Source organism: Nuphar pumila, chromosome 7, assembly GCF_984573655.1.
Source record: "Nuphar pumila chromosome 7, dmNupPumi1.hap1.1, whole genome shotgun sequence".
NCBI classification, from domain to species: Eukaryota; Viridiplantae; Streptophyta; class Magnoliopsida; order Nymphaeales; family Nymphaeaceae; genus Nuphar; species Nuphar pumila.
In genome coordinates this window covers 85,833,570-85,853,519 of record NC_143255.1, presented here as the reverse complement: position 1 = coordinate 85,853,519, position 19,950 = coordinate 85,833,570, and positions in this window count along the sequence as shown.

Below are 19,950 nucleotides of genomic sequence, written 5' to 3'. Positions count from 1 at the left end.
CATGCCCTTGGGCCTTACCACGATGCATAGTGTATTGTTATGGAAAGAATGAGGTTTTGGCAAGTCCTCATCGAAAAAGGTGATAGGCGCATTAGTCATCGCATGATTTACGATTTGTGCCATATCTTCTGGCGTAGTGCCTGGTTTCACCTTAATCTTTCTTAACATATCGTCTAACACCTCTTGATGCTTGGGGGAATCATGAGTTAATTCTAGAATTGAAATGTTGGAGAGCGCCGTGATCGGCTTCTGAAGAATATTGGCCCACTCTTCGACTGCTTTAGAGGTTTCTGCTTCCTCTGTGAAGACTTCCTTTTTAATGAATCTTTTTGGGAAAACTTGGCTCCTTTTGCTCTCAACTGATGAATTCATTTGGTTTAGAATTGAGATGATGTTCATTTTCTGGGATATAGGCTGGTCCCGATGCAGAACCATTACCTGATGCTGAAGACTTATGTCATTCTCGGAGCATGGACATATATGGCTTTGTGGAAGAAATGAATGTTCTGAAATGGTTGCTGCGGAATGATTTGGGAATGGAGCTGCTAGGATTTCCATTTCTCCTTCCTCTTTATCTTCTATGAGGATGCTCTTGTCAATGCAGTTTTGGATCAAGTGCTTTAGGACGAAGCAATACTCTGTATCATGCCCCATCGCTCTGTGGAATTTGCAATACTACTCTTTGAATCTTCCCATGATCACTGGTGGATCTGCAATTTAGGGAAGTTTAACCATTTCGTGAGACAATAGATATTCCAAAACTTTTTCTAGAGGCTGGTCCAAACGAGTAAATTTGTGATCCTTACTCCAATTGATATGTTTGGGCTTTTTCTGAAGATCCCCTTTTTGTTGAGGACCGCTCGAGAGAGGCTTATCATTGTTCTTAAAGAACTTTCCTTTTCTTCCTCTGTTCTGATCAGGCTTTGTGCTACTGTTGTTGTCGTTCTTGCTGCTACTGCTCTGATTATCCCCTAGAGTGTCGGCCGAGTAAGTAAAATGTGCTTTCTTCTTCTGATCCTGGGCATTTTTGGCCAGAGTGATGCCTTCATATATTCCACTCTCTACTCCCATTTCGAGCTATTCTGCTTGTTCTGTCAGTTCAATGAATGATTTGGATGGGTATGAAAAAATGAGGCTTTTCAAAGGCTATGAGAAGTTGTTGAGGATAATTTGGAGGGCATGCACCTTAGAAATGGGATTCCTCATTTTGTTACAAATACTTCTCCATTTAGGATGAAATCTCTGGCCTTTTCATTGGGTTCCTGCTTGAGGTTGTATAGATGATTAAGCGTAGGCAGAGCTTTTGTGTTGAACAGAAAGTGCTTAATAAACATGTTAACAACCTTGTCGAAATCCCTTAATTCAATGGGATTGACATGCTCGGCGTACCACTTGGTAGCTATGCCTTCCAGGCTGTGGGGAAAGCATAGGAAGAGGGCGCGGTTATCTTCGCTGAAACTGGTGCATTCTGCAAAAAACATTGCGAGATGGGCTTTGGGATCGCCGGTTCCGTCGAACTTAATGAACTTCCTCGGGAGGTTCTCCAGATTGTTATCCCCCTCCAATCCGAGGTAAAAATCTTGCCTGGTATATGATTTATTCCCTTTGTCTCGGATTTGCATATCCTTGACTATCTTTGTCAGTGCTTAGATCGGATCTTCTACGGGGGGCCCATACTTGGGTCTGCTAAATGGTACAGGCTCTTCAACTGCCCTTTTGGACTGTTGCAGATGCTTTGGGATATAAATCAGCTGCTCTTCTTCTTCAGAGTCCTCTTCTGCCGATTCTGAGTTCTCAAAAGTGTTGTCACGCTGGATTTTCTGCTTACTGATCTTGACAGGTTTTTTCATGGGCTTCTTCTTGATTTTGCTTTTAGTTGAGGCTTTCTTCGAACCAGCCTTAGCCTGCTCAACCATCATTTTAGACATCATCTTCTGGAACACTTTATACATGGCAGGATCAACATCACTTTCTTCCCCTGAGTCATGTCCCCTGGACGATCTGGGAGAATTCATTTCTTGTGTCTCGCTGTCACTATGCTGCTGAACAGTCTGCATGTCAGCTCTAGTCTAAACCATCTTGAGATGCCAAAGTTCTCCTGCAGAATAAGGGAATGGTTAGAGTGCGTAAAAGACCTTTTGCAAACCAAGATTTTTTAGAAAAGAATGAAGGGTTTTGGTAGACAATTTTAAGTGATTATCCCATTACCCAGGATTAGGTCATCACAAGATTTATGATAATTGTGTTACCATTTTACGATAACGAAAAGATATGCCTTGTTACCTAGGCGAGGTCATCAACCATGATAAAAGATATTGAAGAGAAGTAGGAGGAATGTCACATTTACCTGGAATGAGGTCATCACCAGAATCATAACCATTTTATGCTATAAAACAAATAAAAGGAAAGCTTTTCAGTAGAAAAAGTAAATTTTATTGATGTAAATTCAAGGACAAAGAGAGGGTGGGCAGACAGTTTGCCACCACTCTTGATATTCAAAAGATACATTTGATCCCGAAAATACAGATAGAGCAATGAAGGAATCCCAAGTATATTTGGTGACATGGTATGCCCAGACCACTGATCAAACTGCAGATTGAATTATGGCATGTTACCCATCGGGAAGCGAACGTTGACACGAACCTGCCGCTGTGAAAATTGTCTGAGACATCTCTCTGGCTGATAATCGACACAGAAGAAGGGGCTGAGCAATCTGTAACGCTTACTGCGAGCATAAGTGTAGCAAGGAATTGTTTCTTTCCTGTCGAAGTAATCCCAAACTGAAAGTGCACTAGGATCGAGGCAACGAGCACTAGAGGGGGGGTGAATAGTGCTTTTAAAACTTTTCTGCGGAATATTGAATGATTTTGCAAATCTCAAAGCAAACACACAAAGAACACAAGATTTTATCCTGGTTCGGTCAAACCCGACCTACATCCAGTCCCCAAGCAAAACCCGCTTCAGATTTTCCACTATCAACCTTGTAAACTACAAGATCACATAGACCATAACCGGTCCCACTTTCAGTAATAATCCCACTGAAAGCAAACAACTCCTTTACACCAAGGAGTCCTTCTTTTTACAGAAAAGAAATAAGAACTTACAATACAACCTATGAGCCTTCCTTTTGAATGCAAATGAGATGCAATTGGCTTTTGAGGTTGTTGAAACATTCTACTCACGAATTCACTATCTCTCAAAGTGATTTGAGTGAAAAACTGAAGTGAAAATATCACATGAGTGAGAAAACAAATACTTGAATGGATAGGAGTGAAAACCAAGATTCAAATCGATTGAATTGTTGTTTTTGAGTGTAATATGCACTCATATTTATAGTTAAAAGATTCTATACATTGAGAGTATGAAAGGGTGTCAAAACGGTCCATTTCGAACGATCAAAACGTTTGAAAAATGAAAAGACACGCCTTTTTGAAGTTTCAGGAAAACGGCAAAATTAGTCGACTGAAACATCAGTTAGTCGACTAATAGTTAGTTATTAGTAGACTGACAGTTATCGTCGGTCGACTGATCTGATAATCGAGCCGTTTGAACATCTGAACTTTTGAAACTTAGTCGACTTAAGAAAAGTTAGTCGACTGATAATATCATAAGTAGACTGAAAAACCTTTTAGTCGACTGCTGCTAAAAACTTCTGAAAAACAAACATTCTGTTCGGTCGACTGATAAAAATCATTAGTCGACTGCTGCTTAATTTTCAGGAAACACATGTTCTGTTCAGTCGACTGAAAAATCATTAGTCGACTGCTGCTAATTTTCCAGAAAACAGACATTCTGTCCAGTCGACTGATAAAACCTTCGGTCGACTAATTTGACAAGAATGACTTTTTAGAAAATATGGCGCGAAAGGATTAGTCGACTGATAAGTCTATTGGTCGACTAATAAACATGAAAAATTAAGAAGAGTTTTCTAAAAAGATTTTCAAAAGAGTTTCTTTTAGAAAAGTTTTTCTAAAGACTTTTAAGGTGAAATGCAACCTAAATATGCACTCTAAGTAAGACTCTTACAAGAATCTAAGACTTTTAATGAATTAAACATTTGCACACTAGTCTTTAAGGATTCTTCACTGAATTCTTCAATTTCTTCATAGCCTTAGCTGAAATGCAGTTGATTCTACTTGCTCATCATCAAAACCTTGTACTTGAAGTATCATGTATGGCTTCATTGTCGTAACAATCTCCCCCTTTTTGATGATGACAAACTTAATCAAAGATGAAGCATTTAGATGCATAGATAGAGATTTTACTCCCCCTATCAATATGCTGCAAAACATTAAAAGTTAGCACATTTAAAGCACATATATCACATATTGATTGGTTTGCATTTTCATTCATCATGTATGGCTTCATTGTCGTAACAATCTCCCCCTTTTTGATGATGACAAACTTAATCAAAGATGAAGCATTTAGATGCATAGATAGAGATTTTACTTCCCCTATCAATATGCTGCAAAACATTAAAAGTTAGCACATTTAAAGCACATATATCACATATTGATTGGTTTGCATTTTCATTCATCATGTATTCATGTATTTAGAAATGCATTCATTCAAAGCTTTCTTTTTCTCTTAATTTTGCATTTCTCATGCAAGATCTCCTGTAATGTAATTGCTATCATCTTTTTCTCAAAATCTCCTTGCAATTTCAAAGTAATGCTATCTTTATCTTTTTCTCCCCCTTTGTCAGAATAAAAAAGAGTAAGGGCAAAAATAGCATAAGCAGAAATAGAGATAAGTCTAAAATATTACAACCCATAAAGAATGTTTTTCAAAGATCAAAGATCAGAAAAGAGAGTTTAGCAAGTCCTTAATGGCAGTTACATCCTTCTGAATTGAAGCAAGTTGTTGAGTCACATCTTCACGAAAGGTGTGTTGATGTAGCTCCAAAGCTTCCAGTCTCTGCATAACTTCATCATGGTCTTGATTTGTTGAAAATTTCTTTCTTTTTGCATGAGATGAAGGTGTCGCAGAAGGTGAAGGTTTAGAAATAGATGGTTCATTAGGATCAGATGGTTCAGTTTGATCAACATTTAAGGGAGGCAGATATTTAATTTTCATTCTTTTAAAAATTGTTTGATCAAAAAACTCTTTTTGCTCAATGTACTTTTCATTTGTTAAAGGAACTTTAAAATGTCTAAAAATACGGGTTAAAAGACAACCATAAGGAAGAAATGATTTTTGTTTCCACAAGTTTGTAAAATACACATTGGCCCAGTTGACAGAAATATTCCCAAATAAAACATAAAGAGCCGTAGATAGATCTGTGGAATAATAATCAAAAGAACCAGTTTTGGGTAGAACATTGTGGGCAAGGATTCGTCCAGCAATGCGTGCACGAGTTTGAAGATTAGTATTTTTGAAAGGAGGGCAGTGAGGTGCTTCTGGAAGAAGAATTTGTTCAAAAACTCTTTCATCATTCATTTCAATAGTGTTGAAAAGAGTGTCTGAAGATGGAATTTCAAGAATTTCTCCAAGTAATTTCGAATCAAACTCGATTTCAACATCACGAACAAGAAAAGATAAAATTCCAGTTTCATGGTTCATTTGTAAATTTGTGTAAAACAAGTGAATGAGAAAAGGATAGTGAAGTGTATCTGCACAAGCATCAAAAAGATGTGAAATACTAGGAAATAATTCTCTTATTTTGTAACGAGAAAACAAGTGAAATAGAACATTTCGGCCTGGTAAAATAGGTAGTGCAGAAATTGATCTAAAAGTGTCATAGAGAAGAGGGTTACGAAGTAATCTTAGTGAAAAACCATGTCTTGAAGTAGGTGTAGGAGGAGGAGAACCTAAACCTTTTGCAGATGTAGACTTTGTGCGAGGCATGGTTACCAAAATGTCAGCTTCCAAATGACGTCCGGCAAAGGGAAAAAGCTTTCCGGCGATAAAAAACGAAGGACAATGTGGTGGCTGACGGTGATGAGAGGTCGGCCAAAAGAGGATTCCGGTAATGCAAGTTCACTGTCACGGCAAGAGAGTTCCGGAGTGTTTTGAAGATGCGCCAGTCGCTGCAAGAGGATTCCGGCGTTTGAAGATCACGGCCAGAAGATTTCGGCGTCTCCCTGTTACGGTAAGAAACTCCCGGCGATGATGAAGTCGAACGGTACTCCGAGGGTTTTTCGGAAGAGAGAGAGAGAGACAAAGGAGAAAGAGGGGTTTTCGGTTTAAGGGTTTCGTTAAAAAAAACGAAAAGGTGCGAGAATGAAACGATGCCTTCTTTAAAAAAAATGGGTTTTTTTTTTTTTTAAAAAACAAATCCAAGGGGTGTCGGGTCCCTTCATTTAAGTTTTAAAAAAAAAATTAGTCGACTAAAACTTTATCGGTCGACTAAAAAAGTGTGACTTATTCTAAAAATATCATCAGTCGACTAGAACTATATCGGTCGACTAATATGATGCGATACATTCCAAAATATAAAAACACCAGTCGACTAGAATTTTATCGGTCGACTAATATAGTGCGATTTAGAGATTTTGTTCAAAAATCAGCATTTTTATAAATCCAAAAACAAGCAAATACCTAGTTCTCTCCTAATTCTCATAAAATCTTCATTTTTAAGAGGTTTAGTGAAGATATCGGCATGTTGTTCTTTAGTGGAAATAAAATTTAACGAAATATCTCCTTTTAACACATGATCTCTTAAAAAAATGATGTCTAACTTCAATATGCTTAGTTCTTGAGGGCTGAATAGGATTTTTCGAAAGATTTATAGCACTAGTGTTATCACAATAAATAGTTGTTGTGGAGTAATTCAAACCAAAATCTTTTAAGGTCTGTTTCATCCAAAGTACTTGTGAACATGCTAAACTAGCCGCTATATATTCAGCTTCAGTTGTTGAGAGTGATACTGAATTTTGCTTTATACTAAACCAAGAGACTAAGGAATTTCCTAAGAAATGACAAGTTCCACTAGTACTCTTGCGATCAGATTTACTTCCTGCAAAATCTGCATCACTATATGAAACTAAATCAAAGGAAGATGATTTTGGGTAAAACAAACCGAAATCTGAAGTATCTTTCAAATAACGAAGAATTTGTTTTACTGCAGTTAAGTGAGATTCCTTTGGATTAGCTTGAAATCTTGCACACATACAAACACTAAACATAATATCAGGTCGACTAGCAGTTAAGTATAATAGAGATCCGATCATACCTCTGTAGAGCTTAGTATCTACACTTTTACCATTTTCATCTTTATCAAGAGAAGTAGTTGTACTCATAGGATTCCTTCTTGATTTCGATGAGTCCATCCCAAATCTCTTGAGAAGTTCTTTTGTATACTTAGCCTGATTGATGAAGATTCCTTCTTCAGTTTGCTTTATTTGAAGTCCAAGGAAGTAGTTTAATTCGCCCATCAAGCTCATTTCAAACTCTTCCTGCATAGCCTTAGCAAATTCTTTACAAAGAGAATCATTAGTAGAACCAAATATTATGTCATCAACATAAATTTGCACAATAAGAATATCTGAATTAAAATGTTTAATAAATAAAGTGGAGTCTACCCGACCAATGGAAAAACCAGATTGTTCTAGAAAATTTCGTAGTCTTTCATACCACGCTCTTGGTGCTTGTTTGAGTCCATACAGAGCTCTTTTCAATTTGTAGACCTTTTCTGGATATTTCTCATTTTCAAAGCCTGGAGGTTGCTCTACATAAACTTCTTCATTGATGTGTCCATTTAAAAATGCACTCTTAACATCAATTTCATATAACTTGAAGTTCATGTAACTAGCAAAAGCAAGCATCATACGAATTGACTCTAATCGAGCCACTGGTGCATAGGTTTCATCAAAATCTATGCCTTCTTCTTGATTATAGCCTTGTGCCACAAGCCTTGCTTTGTTACGAATGACTTCACCATTTTCATCCAGCTTATTTCGGAAGACCCATCTTGTTCCAATTACTGGATGATCCTTTGGTCTATCAACTAGATCCCAAACATCATTCCTAGTAAATTGGTTCAGTTCTTCAGACATGGCTAAAAGCCAAAATTCATCATCACATGCCTCATTGATATTCTTTGGTTCTAATTTAGATATGAAAGCAACATTTGCAATATATTTTTCTAACTGCCTTCTAGTTTGGACACCACTCTTTATTTCACCAATAACTTGTTCATGTGGATGATTAGGAACTTCTTTCCAAACCGGTTGAAAAGGAATATTTTCTTGAGAAGTACTCTCTATCAAGGGTTCTTCTTGAAGTGTTGCTTCTTCTTCGCTTAGAGGAATAACCTGCTCACAATTCTCATCAAATGCAACATGTAAAGATTCTTTAATACAAGATGTTCTTTTATTGAAAATACGATATGCTTTACTTCTAGAAGAATATCCAAGAAATATTGATTCATCTGATTTTGAATCAAACTTATCAAGATTATCTTTGGTATTTAACAAGAAACATTTACTACCAAAAATTTTGAAATATGAGATCTTTGGTATACGATCATAATACAATTCAAAACATGTTTTATGTAAAATTGCTCGAATAAGAACACGATTTAAGACATAACATGCTGTATTAATTGCTTCAGCCCAAAAATATTTTGGTAAATTTTTATCTTGAAGCATGGTTCTAGCACATTCTTGCAAAGTTCTATTCTTTCTTTCAACAACTCCATTTTGTGGAGCTGCTCTAGGAAAAGCAAAGTTGTGAGATATACCATGTAAATCACAAAACTTTAGAAAAGATTCATTTTCAAATTCACCACCATGATCACTACGAATTTTAATAATAGATGTAGATTTTTCATTCGTAATTCTTCTACAAAGTTTAGAAAATTCTGAAAAAGCATCATTTTTGCTTTTTAGAAAAATCACCCATGTAAATCGAGAATAATCATATACTATAACAAAAGCATACTTGATACCATTCAAACTTTGAATTCTAGATGGTCCAAATAGATCTAAATGTAAAAGTTCAAGAGGACGTTTTGTTGAAACTATATCTTTTGCTTTAAAAGAATACTTGATTTGTTTACCCCTTTGACAAACATCACATAAGTGATCCTTTTTATATGGTATTCTAGGTAGGCCTCTTACAAGATCATTCTTGGATAATTTTGAAATAATTTTAAAATTAACATGTCCAAGTCTCTTGTGCCATAACCATTGAATTTCATTTGAAACAATAAGACATTTTTCATTAAAAGAGGGTAATTCATCTAGATATAGTTCATACACATTGTTTCTTCTTTTACCTTTAAAAATGATCTTTTTAGATTGAAAATCAGAAATTAAGCATAAATTATTTTCAAAAGAAACATGAAAACCTTTATCACATAATTGACTAATAGATATTAAATTATGCTTTAAACCATCCACTAAAAGAACATTTTCTATCAAGGGAAATTTTGGATTACCAATATTACCAATACCTATCACTTTTCCCTTGTTATTGTCACCAAAGGTGACGGTTCCTCCATCCTTATTTTGGAGGGTGGAAAATAACTCTGGCCTTCCAGTCATATGTTTGGAACAGCCGCTGTCCAATATCCATTTGCTCCTTATATTGTGTACCTACAACAAAATCAGAAAACAGAGCATTTGACCCCTTTCTATTTTCGGGTCCATGAGAGTTAGTCTTAGGAACCCATATCCATTTGGATTTTGGTTTCCTTTGATAATAAATATTCTTTCTATAAAAGGATTTAGAATAAACATTTCTAGAATAATCATTTCTAGATGCATTTCTATTAGAACTAGAAAGTTTAGTTTTATGAACAAAAGGTTGAAAATAATGTCTTTGATTTTTCACCACAAGGTTTGGTCTATTTTGAGTATGAAAGAAGCTATATCCCAATCCGGTTTTATTAACCGAGCATCTTTGAGAACCAAGAAGCTTTTCTAGATTCTCTTGACCATTTGTGAATTTGGTCACTATAGAAAGAAGATCTTTTGACTTTTCTTTAAGACTAAATATTTCAATTTGTAAGAGATTGGTTCTAACTCCAATTTCTTTTATCTCAAGTGCTTGGCAATAATTTTCCTTCTTGAGATCTTCTATTTCTTGAAGTAACACTTTATTTTGAGAGTTAAGAGTTAAATTTTCAGTTTTTAACTCTTTATTTTTAGAACTAAGACTCTTAAATTTAGCATATAAATCATTAAATGCTTCAAATAACTCATCATAATCAAATTGACTTACCGAATCTTCTTGTGCTACAAAACACATGTTGGCGACTTCTTCATTTGATTCTTCATTGAAAGAGGAGTCACTATCATCCCAACATGCTTGAAATGCCTTTTTCTTCTTGAATTGGTCCTTGGGCTTGAATTTTAGAAGAGGACAATCTTTCTTGATATGTCCTGCCTTTTTGCAGTTAAAGCACTTTACTTCATTGGGAATGAAAGAATCTGCTTTCTTTGCCTTTCTTTGAAATCTTCCCTTTTTGATGAATCTTCTGAATTGCCTTGTGATGAGGGCAATATCTTCATCTTCTTCAGAATCTTCTGAGTCAGAAGTAGCCTTAAAAGCAAGCGACTTCTTTTTAGGCTCTTCTTCTTGTCTGTCTTGAAGTTGGACCTCATATGCCATTAGGTTACCAACTAAGTCTTCAAGAGTGAGAGTATTGAGATCATTTGCTTCTTCAATAGCAGTGGTTTTTCTCTCCCATTCAGGAGTTAAACACTTTAGAATCTTTCTGACTAAATCCACTTCTGAATATTCTTTTCCAAGGGATTTCAAAGTGTTAGTTATATCGGTCATTCTAGTTACCATGTCCGATATAGATTCATTTTGCTTCATTTTGCTTCATTTTGCTTCATTTTGAACAATTCAAATTTATGAACTAAAGAAGCAATTTTAGATTCCTTTACCTTTGATGTACCTTTGTGTGTTACGAGAAGAGTATGTCAGATTTCATTAGTTGTAGAGCATTGAGAGATGCGATTGAACTCTACCTTGTCAACGCCACAATATAATGCATTCATGGCTTTGGCATTCAGTGAAGCAGTCTTCTTTTCTTCATCGGTCCATCGGCTGAAATCAGTTGATGGAGTTTGGTACTTTTCTAAAACAACTCTCCAGATATCGAGATCCATGGATTGTAGGAATATTGTCATTCTTACTTTCCAGTATCCATAGTTTGTTCCATCGAAGAGAGGAGGACGAACAGAGGAGCTTCCTTCTTTGTGCTGAGATGTTGTAGTTGCCATGCTAGATGATGGTCAAATCAAAGTAATAGCAAACCTGTGCTTTGATACCAAATGAAAGTGCACTAGGATCGAGGCAACGAGCACTAGAGGGGGGGTGAATAGTGCTTTTAAAACTTTTCTGCGGAATATTGAATGATTTTGCAAATCTCAAAGCAAACACACAAAGAACACAAGATTTTATCCTGGTTCGGTCAAACCCGACCTACATCCAGTCCCCAAGCAAAACCCGCTTCAGATTTTCCACTATCAACCTTGTAAACTACAAGATCACATAGACCATAACCGGTCCCACTTTCAGTAATAATCCCACTGAAAGCAAACAACTCCTTTACACCAAGGAGTCCTTCTTTTTACAGAAAAGAAATAAGAACTTACAATACAACCTATGAGCCTTCCTTTTGAATGCAAATGAGATGCAATTGGCTTTTGAGGTTGTTGAAACATTCTACTCACGAATTCACTATCTCTCAAAGTGATTTGAGTGAAAAACTGAAGTGAAAATATCACGTGAGTGAGAAAACAAATACTTGAATGGATAGGAGTGAAAACCAAGATTCAAATCGATTGAATTGTTGTTTTTGAGTGTAAAATGCACTCATATTTATAGTTAAAAGATTCTATACATTGAGAGTATGAAAGGGTGTCAAAACGGTCCATTTCGAACGATCAAAACGTTTGAAAAATGAAAAGACACGCCTTTTTGAAGTTTCAGGAAAACGGCAAAATTAGTCGACTGAAACATCAGTTAGTCGACTAATAGTTAGTTATTAGTAGACTGACAGTTATCGTCGGTCGACTGATCTGATAATCGAGCCGTTTGAACATCTGAACTTTTGAAACTTAGTCGACTTAAGAAAAGTTAGTCGACTGATAATATCATAAGTAGACTGAAAAACCTTTTAGTCGACTGCTGCTAAAAACTTCTGAAAAACAAACATTCTGTTCGGTCGACTGATAAAAATCATTAGTCGACTGCTGCTAAATTTTCAGGAAACACATGTTCTGTTCAGTCGACTGAAAAATCATTAGTCGACTGCTGCTAATTTTCCAGAAAACAGACATTCTGTCCAGTCGACTGATAAAACCTTCGGTCGACTAATTTGACAAGAATGACTTTTTAGAAAATATGGCGCGAAAGGATTAGTCGACTGATAAGTCTATTGGTCGACTAATAAACATGAAAAATTAAGAAAAGAGTTTTCTAAAAAGATTTTCAAAAGAGTTTCTTTTAGAAAAGTTTTTCTAAAGACTTTTAAGGTGAAATGCAACCTAAATATGCACTCTAAGTAAGGCTCTTACAAGAATCTAAGACTTTTAATGAATTAAACATTTGCACACTAGTCTTCAAGGATTCTTCACTGAATTCTTCAATTTCTTCATAGCCTTAGCTAAAATGCAGTTGATTCTACTTGCTCATCATCAAAACCTTGTACTTGAAGTATCATGTATGGCTTCATTGTCGTAACACAAAAGATCTCCTCCTGATGCAGTTTCTCGATTAAGGCTCGACGCTGAATCTGAAGGAACTGGCCTTTGATGGAACATGTCGCGGGAACCACAACTGCACGACATAAGTGCATCCTTCTACCAGAATGGTCTCCCCAAGAGCGAAATGAGCCAATTCTCGGTAAAGAAAAGCCAAGGCTACCATAGAGACTGAAAGCTGACGGGTCTGCTTGCTTCCCCATCTTCGAAAGAGTTGGGCAACTCTGACATCTATAAAATTCTGACCATCTTGGAAGAAAGCTAATCCCACTGTGCATAAGATCATGGCATGCTGAATTCTGTCTTTTGTTGCTCGAGACAAGGTGTTAACCTCTTCGTAAGCTCCGTACTTGCGATAGAGTCTGAACAGGTCAATGAACTGATTCCCATTGATCTCAGTGAGAGGCCAAGATCTGCTCCTAGTTGCTCTGGCCAAAGCTTCTCAAACATCTAGCTCTTTGATGTTGATCAGGAACTGCTGCTCGACAGGATCATCTGGCTGACCAGCTGGTTCGGGGAAATCCCATAATATCATTAAATTCGTCCATCAGTAGAGTCATCTCTCCCCATGGAAACCAGAATGTGCAGGTACGTGGATTCCACCATTCTGCCATAGCCTGAATCAAACTTTCATTGATGGTTCGCATGCCCACTGTCGATGCCATCTCCAACCTGCAATCATTCAAGTGGTCTGGGAACATACGCGAGAAGGTGGCGAACCAAGAATAATACCACCGAGGGAAGAAAGGATGAGACTGGATGACCCGATGATCCAGGGATCCATCCTGTATCTGATAGAAGACATGATCTCTGGGAAAGACAACATCGAGTGAATTGGATGCCATCGAAATAATATTGGGGCAAAGAAGAATGAGGAAAATCAGATAGAATGCAAGACTTATGGATAGACTCTTGAAGATACAAACCTGGAAATTTTTGAAAGGTCGAGGAAATTTAAAAAGAATTTTCCAGGGTTTTGAGGAAAAAATTGATTTAAAAGAGAAAAGAATGTAGGTAAAGGAAAATATACGCTTGGGGTTTCTGAAAAATAAGGGGAAGTTTTGAATAATATACCCAGGGTTTTTGAAAAGGTTTTGATACACACACACACACACACACACATATATATATATATATATATATATATATATATATATATATATATATATATATATATATATATATATATATATATATATAAGAGAAACATCGCATAACCAAAGCTGCACAAACAAGGATGTGCACACAGCACTCCCTAAAGGCTGACTCTAAATGCAATATTTGAAATGGATGATAGGACCTTAATCCAAACTCTAAGGTTTAGATCATTTGTTTCTGTGATCATCGCAAAATTTTTCCTCTCTCGTTGGTTTCTCTCTCTTCCTTCTCTTTTCCTTTTCTAACCCCTATTTTCCTCCTTTTTGAAGGAAGAAAAATAGAAGAAAGAAAAGAAAGAAAGAGGGTGAGAAGAGGAACTCTTTTGCGGGTTTTCACTTGACCTTGATTTGAAAAAAAATATTTAGAAAATAACTCGCCTCCGTTTTGAAAATTTGCGGGAAAAAGATGGAGAGACGGGATTCGCTCGTCGGTACGAGGTTCGACCGTTCCTGGCGCCTTTACCAGGGGTAATCGAACCAAGGATCGAATCTATGCCTTTTGCTTTGCCTAAATATAATCTAAGAATTTATCCTAACTCTAAATGCACAAAGAATCATGCTTGTGCAATGCAAGGATGTATGCTTCTTTTGAAAAGATATTTTGAAAATTCCCAAGTGTTCTGAGATGAACTTGGTAAGGGAGTGAAGAAATGTTTGAATCTAACTTTAGAACTTTGAGATAGATCAGAGAAGTTCTAAATCTTCGAAGTAAATCAGAATTAGAAGAATAAATCTTGATTTTGAGAGTGACTTGAAGCTTTTGAAAATGAAAGGAAATGAAATTTCAAAGTCGGAAATGGATTTCGAGTTTTGAACTTGAATTTAGGAAGGGAAATGAACACTTGAGATGGAATTGAATTTAGATTTTGAAGTTTGAAATTGGAATGAACTGAGAAAATCAAATGGTATTTAAGAAATAGAAATGGATTTAAGAGATTCGAATTAGATCTGAAAATGGAATTTGAAATTGAAATCTAAAATTGGGAATGGAATTGGATCTAAAGATGGATTTAAGATCTGAGATCTAAGATCCAATATAAAATTGGGTTCTGGATCCTAAGATGGATTTGGATCTGAAGTCTGAGATCCAAATATAGAATTGGGTTCTGGATCCCAGAATGGATTTGAATCTGAAGTTTAAGATCCGAGGTAGAGTTGGACTCTGGGTTTTAGAATGGAATGGATCTGAAGTCTGAGATCCAAGTGTAGAATTGGGTTCTGGATCCTATATTGGATTTGGATCTGAAGTCTGAGATCCAAAAAGTGGAATTGGAGTTTTGATCCTAAAGAGGAGTTGGATCTGAAGTCTGAGATCCAATATGAGTGTTGAATCTTGGATCCTAGAATGGATTCTGGAGTTAAATTCAGAAGATGAATCAAGAATTTCTAAATCTGATTTGAATTTGGGAAAAGGAATTTTAGAAATTGAATCTTGAATATACAAATGGATTTCAAAGTTTAAATTAACTTTGGATTTGATTTAGATTTTGGATTTTGAAATACAAGATGATTCTGAAGTTTCAAAGTCAAAGGGGACTTTGAAATTGAATTCTTGAATTCTTTTGAGAAATAGAGTTGAATTTGAATTTATGAATTGGGTTTGATCTGAGAAATGAAGGAAAGAATTACTTGGATTTATGAAAAAGAATTTAAAAATATGATGCAATTCTATCTAAATGATGAATGAATTTAAATTTTTGAAATTGGATTTTGAAAAGCTATTCCATTCTTTAAATGAATTAAAACAAGATTGAAGATATAATACATCCTTGACTATGGTCATTGAATGTATTATATAATAATCTATATTTAAATTCAGGTGAAGAATGAAACACATTTGGTGCTTTTATAGAATTTAAAATGAAATTAACTCTCAATATACCCTGACTCTTGTCATTGGTATATATTTTGAATTAATTTTAAGTTAAATTCTAATAAAAGAAGAAGATATTTAAGGAAAACATGATGAATTTTGAAAATGGATCCAGTGTGGATCCAGTGTTATTTTGTAAAAGATAAAAATACTAAGTTTTGTCCACACCCTGACTATGGCCATTGATATGGATCATCAACTTAGGATTATTTTACCTCTTACAAAATGGTGCATGTGCCATTCGTGTTGCCATTTGTGAGAATTTGAAAAATAAAACAAAAGATGCATTAAAATAAGCAAGTTATGATATTTACAATGCTCACTCGTCCTATCTAAGACCGGAAATGTAAATTCTCATTTAAGATCTAACTATTACAACACATAAAGTTGAATCCCAAGCTCCAAGTAATGAGATTTTCCACATATTCCCTGCAAAACAACTGGGTTAATATGAAAATAGAAGAAAATGGCATATATCATATAGATGTCAAAAAATGCTTATGTATCAGGATATACATGATGGAGGGATGAAAAGAATGACATAAATGCCTATACGCATATATACATACATGCCTATATACCCATACATATATACGAATATATATACCTATATATATATATGTATATGTATATATCACCAAATGACATATACTCAATGTATATGATGGGTTAAAAAATATCTTACAACAGTTTTCTAAGTTGTTGGGGTAATCATGATATCATAATAACTAGGGGAGTTGCTGTAGGTGTGTGGGGTAATGAAGTGAAGGTGCATACCATCATGAAGGATGGTGAGGGGCAATGGAAATAATGTGAAGCTGAAGTGTTATGAAAATATATGGAGCGGGGAACCTGGCAGCCAAAGTCCATGATGGCCATCAACTGTCTTAACAACAATAAAGCAGAGCCAAAAGACTGCAGCTCGAACAATCGTTTCTGAAAATAGAAAGGATATTGCCTCTCAAAAGTGCTAAGCAAAAGACTTTCCAACGAGTGGTTATATGGAACTCCATTTGCCTATGAGACAACAAAACTGTGGTGTTCCACACAAGTGTGGATGTAGATAAACTAATGGTATGTAGTAGTGAAACAGATGGCGCTATGCACATCCCATACACTGTGCATATGAAGGAGATGCAGTAGAAGGTTATGGGGGGTTACTAGATTTGTAACAGATGTAATTGTTAAGAGTGTACAGCAGTGGGGCTACTAATGATGCTGAAAGTGGATGGAGATATACAGGTGATTGAAGATGATGCTGTGCTAGGTGATCATAATAGTGACTTTGCAAGGTAAGGAAAGCCTATTGATTGCCTTATGAAGGAAATGCAGGAGGTTGAGGTGATGTATAATGCAGCAAAAGTTGCTACGAGTAGGTGCTGTGTGAGGATGGCATTTGATGACAAAATAATAGGTGCAGCTCTATGTTAACAAAATATATTCATTGTTGTGACAAGTAAGTGGCTGACCTATATTGGTGTTGCTGTGGAAGGGCTGCTAGTAGTGAGAAAACAGGATGATTGCTCTTGTGTGTGGGAGCTGTAGCAATGTGGTTGAAGGATGCTGATTGACAAAGTGTTTAGCAGTGATGCAAGATGATCAGAGCAAATGAATGAAATTGAGGAGAGAAAAAAAAAATGCTTAGACAGACATAAAACATGATAGGTTTAGACTTGCTGAATAAAAATATATATATATATAAGAACAAATGTTATGACAATTTTTGATGTACCACTGAGATGATACGATGTGGACTTTTGAAAACAGAAACGCAGCTCCTCCCTGCAAAAAGGAGCATTTATAATTACTTGCAGGTAAACAACGATTCAGGTATTCATCATAGTCCTGAGATTTTGCCCTGTCTTGTGCCCAAAACACCTACAATCGAAAGCCACCTCTCCATCTTTACGATAACATCTATCCTGAGGGACTAATATGGCTAATAGCCCTCAACATACTCTATGACTTGAGGCATGAATGTGTCTGTTGATATTGAAACCCATGTGCTACCACATATGATAAGGATAATATGCAGAAAATGTGAATACATCAAAGAACAGATGACGGAGGGGCTACAGCTAAACACCACCAATGCTCAAATGTGATTATGATCATTGATTCTTCTCCGAACGCAGATGTACACCTTCTTTGTAAAAATAGAGATTCAATTACTTCTGAGCTTGCTGAACCAAATCACACAGGTGGTGATGGATATGCACAGTTTTTGAAAATGATAAACAAATCAATCATACACAATTTTTGGAACAAAGAAAGAAAGAGAAAAAAAATATATCTGCAGTAAAAGACAAGAAACCACATGATATGATTCAGTATATATAGTAAACCAATGACAATACTGAATAATTCTTGTGCTTCAGCCAAAATTTATCAGATGTTGAACCAATCAATAGTCCCGTTAACGCATAATACATTCCTGATGGATCCAACCTCAATAAAAGAAAATAATTACGAAAATGGTCCCAATGGTTCCTGCGAAATATATATAATGGCTGCATCTGACAGGAGACCGACTTGTCTTCAATCTCTCTAAGAAAAATGCCTCACGCAATATGCATTTTGATGGATCAGATCCTCTGGAATCTGATCAAGGAATTGAATTATGAACTGTGACAGCCAAGGAAGTAATTCCTCTTTGGATTTATCGCACAATGATGGTGTATGGCTCCCATGACTTCAGTCAAGAGACATGCCTACGAGGGTTCTGCTATGTTGGCTAAGGATAGCCGTGATTTACCACCTGACATGAGGGTGAATATAATCTGGAACCGGGAATGTAAGACAAATCTTGCTGAGTGGGTAAGGCAGGGTGTATTCTTGGCAGATGAGAGAATTGGAAACTCTCTAATGCAAAAAGGGGTCACCAATGTCTAAATTGATTATTATTTCCAGTACTGTCTTTGAACAAAAAGCCATAGGGCTGTGGGCTACGGAGGCAAGGGACGGGCAGACATGCGAAAAAGTCATAAATGAAACAAACGATGCTGGCATTCAGATGCCTCTAACGTTATCTTCCAGAGGGGTAATAAGCATAGATTTGGCCAGACTCTGAGGTTACTTCGCAGCATCAATCTGAAAATGCTCCAATTCGAGCTTATTAACATGGTAATGCAGACTCTTATCTCACAGGATGGGCCTACGGGTTGATGCCTATGCTATAATGAACAAGAGACAACTATATGAGGTAAAAAAAAAAATGAAATCGGTGCATTAAAATAGAAAATGAATCATACAATATTGCCTTAGATGCAGTGAGCATAGGAACAAAGGCAGGGTTGATGTCGCAATACATAGCATCGAAGCTGCCATAGGCAGATCGACGCTACTAATATGCTTTTATAATAAAAAAAACGAGATCGTAAGGAAGCAAAAATCAGAGTGAATAAGGTGAGAAAGGGAAAGAAAGAAAACGGGAAAATGAGAGAGTGGTATATTACTTACCGTGAATCTCTGTTATGTTATCGATTTCCTTCAACTTGATTGCCACTGCAAGGATGATCTCTTTGCTTCGGCTAAGCTTCCAGAGGGTGTGGAGTCGATCGAGTGGGATGGAATGGAATGGATGCTCAACGATGTTAATGAGATCAAGTGGATGGAAATGGGTGACAATGGAGAGGTAGGAGCCCGATTGTGAAGAAGCAGAAAAGGGGAAGGGTGAAAAGCGGATCATCTGGCTTCATCTGTATGCTCCCCTTTAAAGAGCCAAAAGAGAGTTCGCGAGAAGGAGATTTTGTTGCAGATGGAAGGTTGAGGGAGACTCCAGAGAGGTTGGTTGAAGATCAATGGTGGGAAGCGGAGGGAGCCGTTGTAATTTTTCTAAAATTCCCTACAGGGGTCTCCTTTTCAGAAATTTCCTAAAAAATAGTTTTTGTTTTCAAAAAGAGGTCTCAAGAGAGGGTTTTATCAAAAAGGTTTAAAAAAGGAAGGTAGATTGCATAGTTTCTGAAATTTTTGGATTTTTGGATTTTTGGATTTTTGATTTTCTTATTTTTTTCTTTTTAAACATATATTTGTAAAAACAAAACTCTAAAACTAAGAAAATTAATACTAATTTTACAAAATTTCAAAATATTCATAAGAGAAAGGTTTTTCTGAAAAATAGGGTTATTTTGGGAAAAATTTCTTCAGAAGAATGGGTTTGAACCCAGGTTTTGAGAAAATGTTCGAGTTTTGACACTCGAATCGAGAAATACAATGTGATGGATCCAAACGGATGTCGAATGGACTATCCGAGCTATTT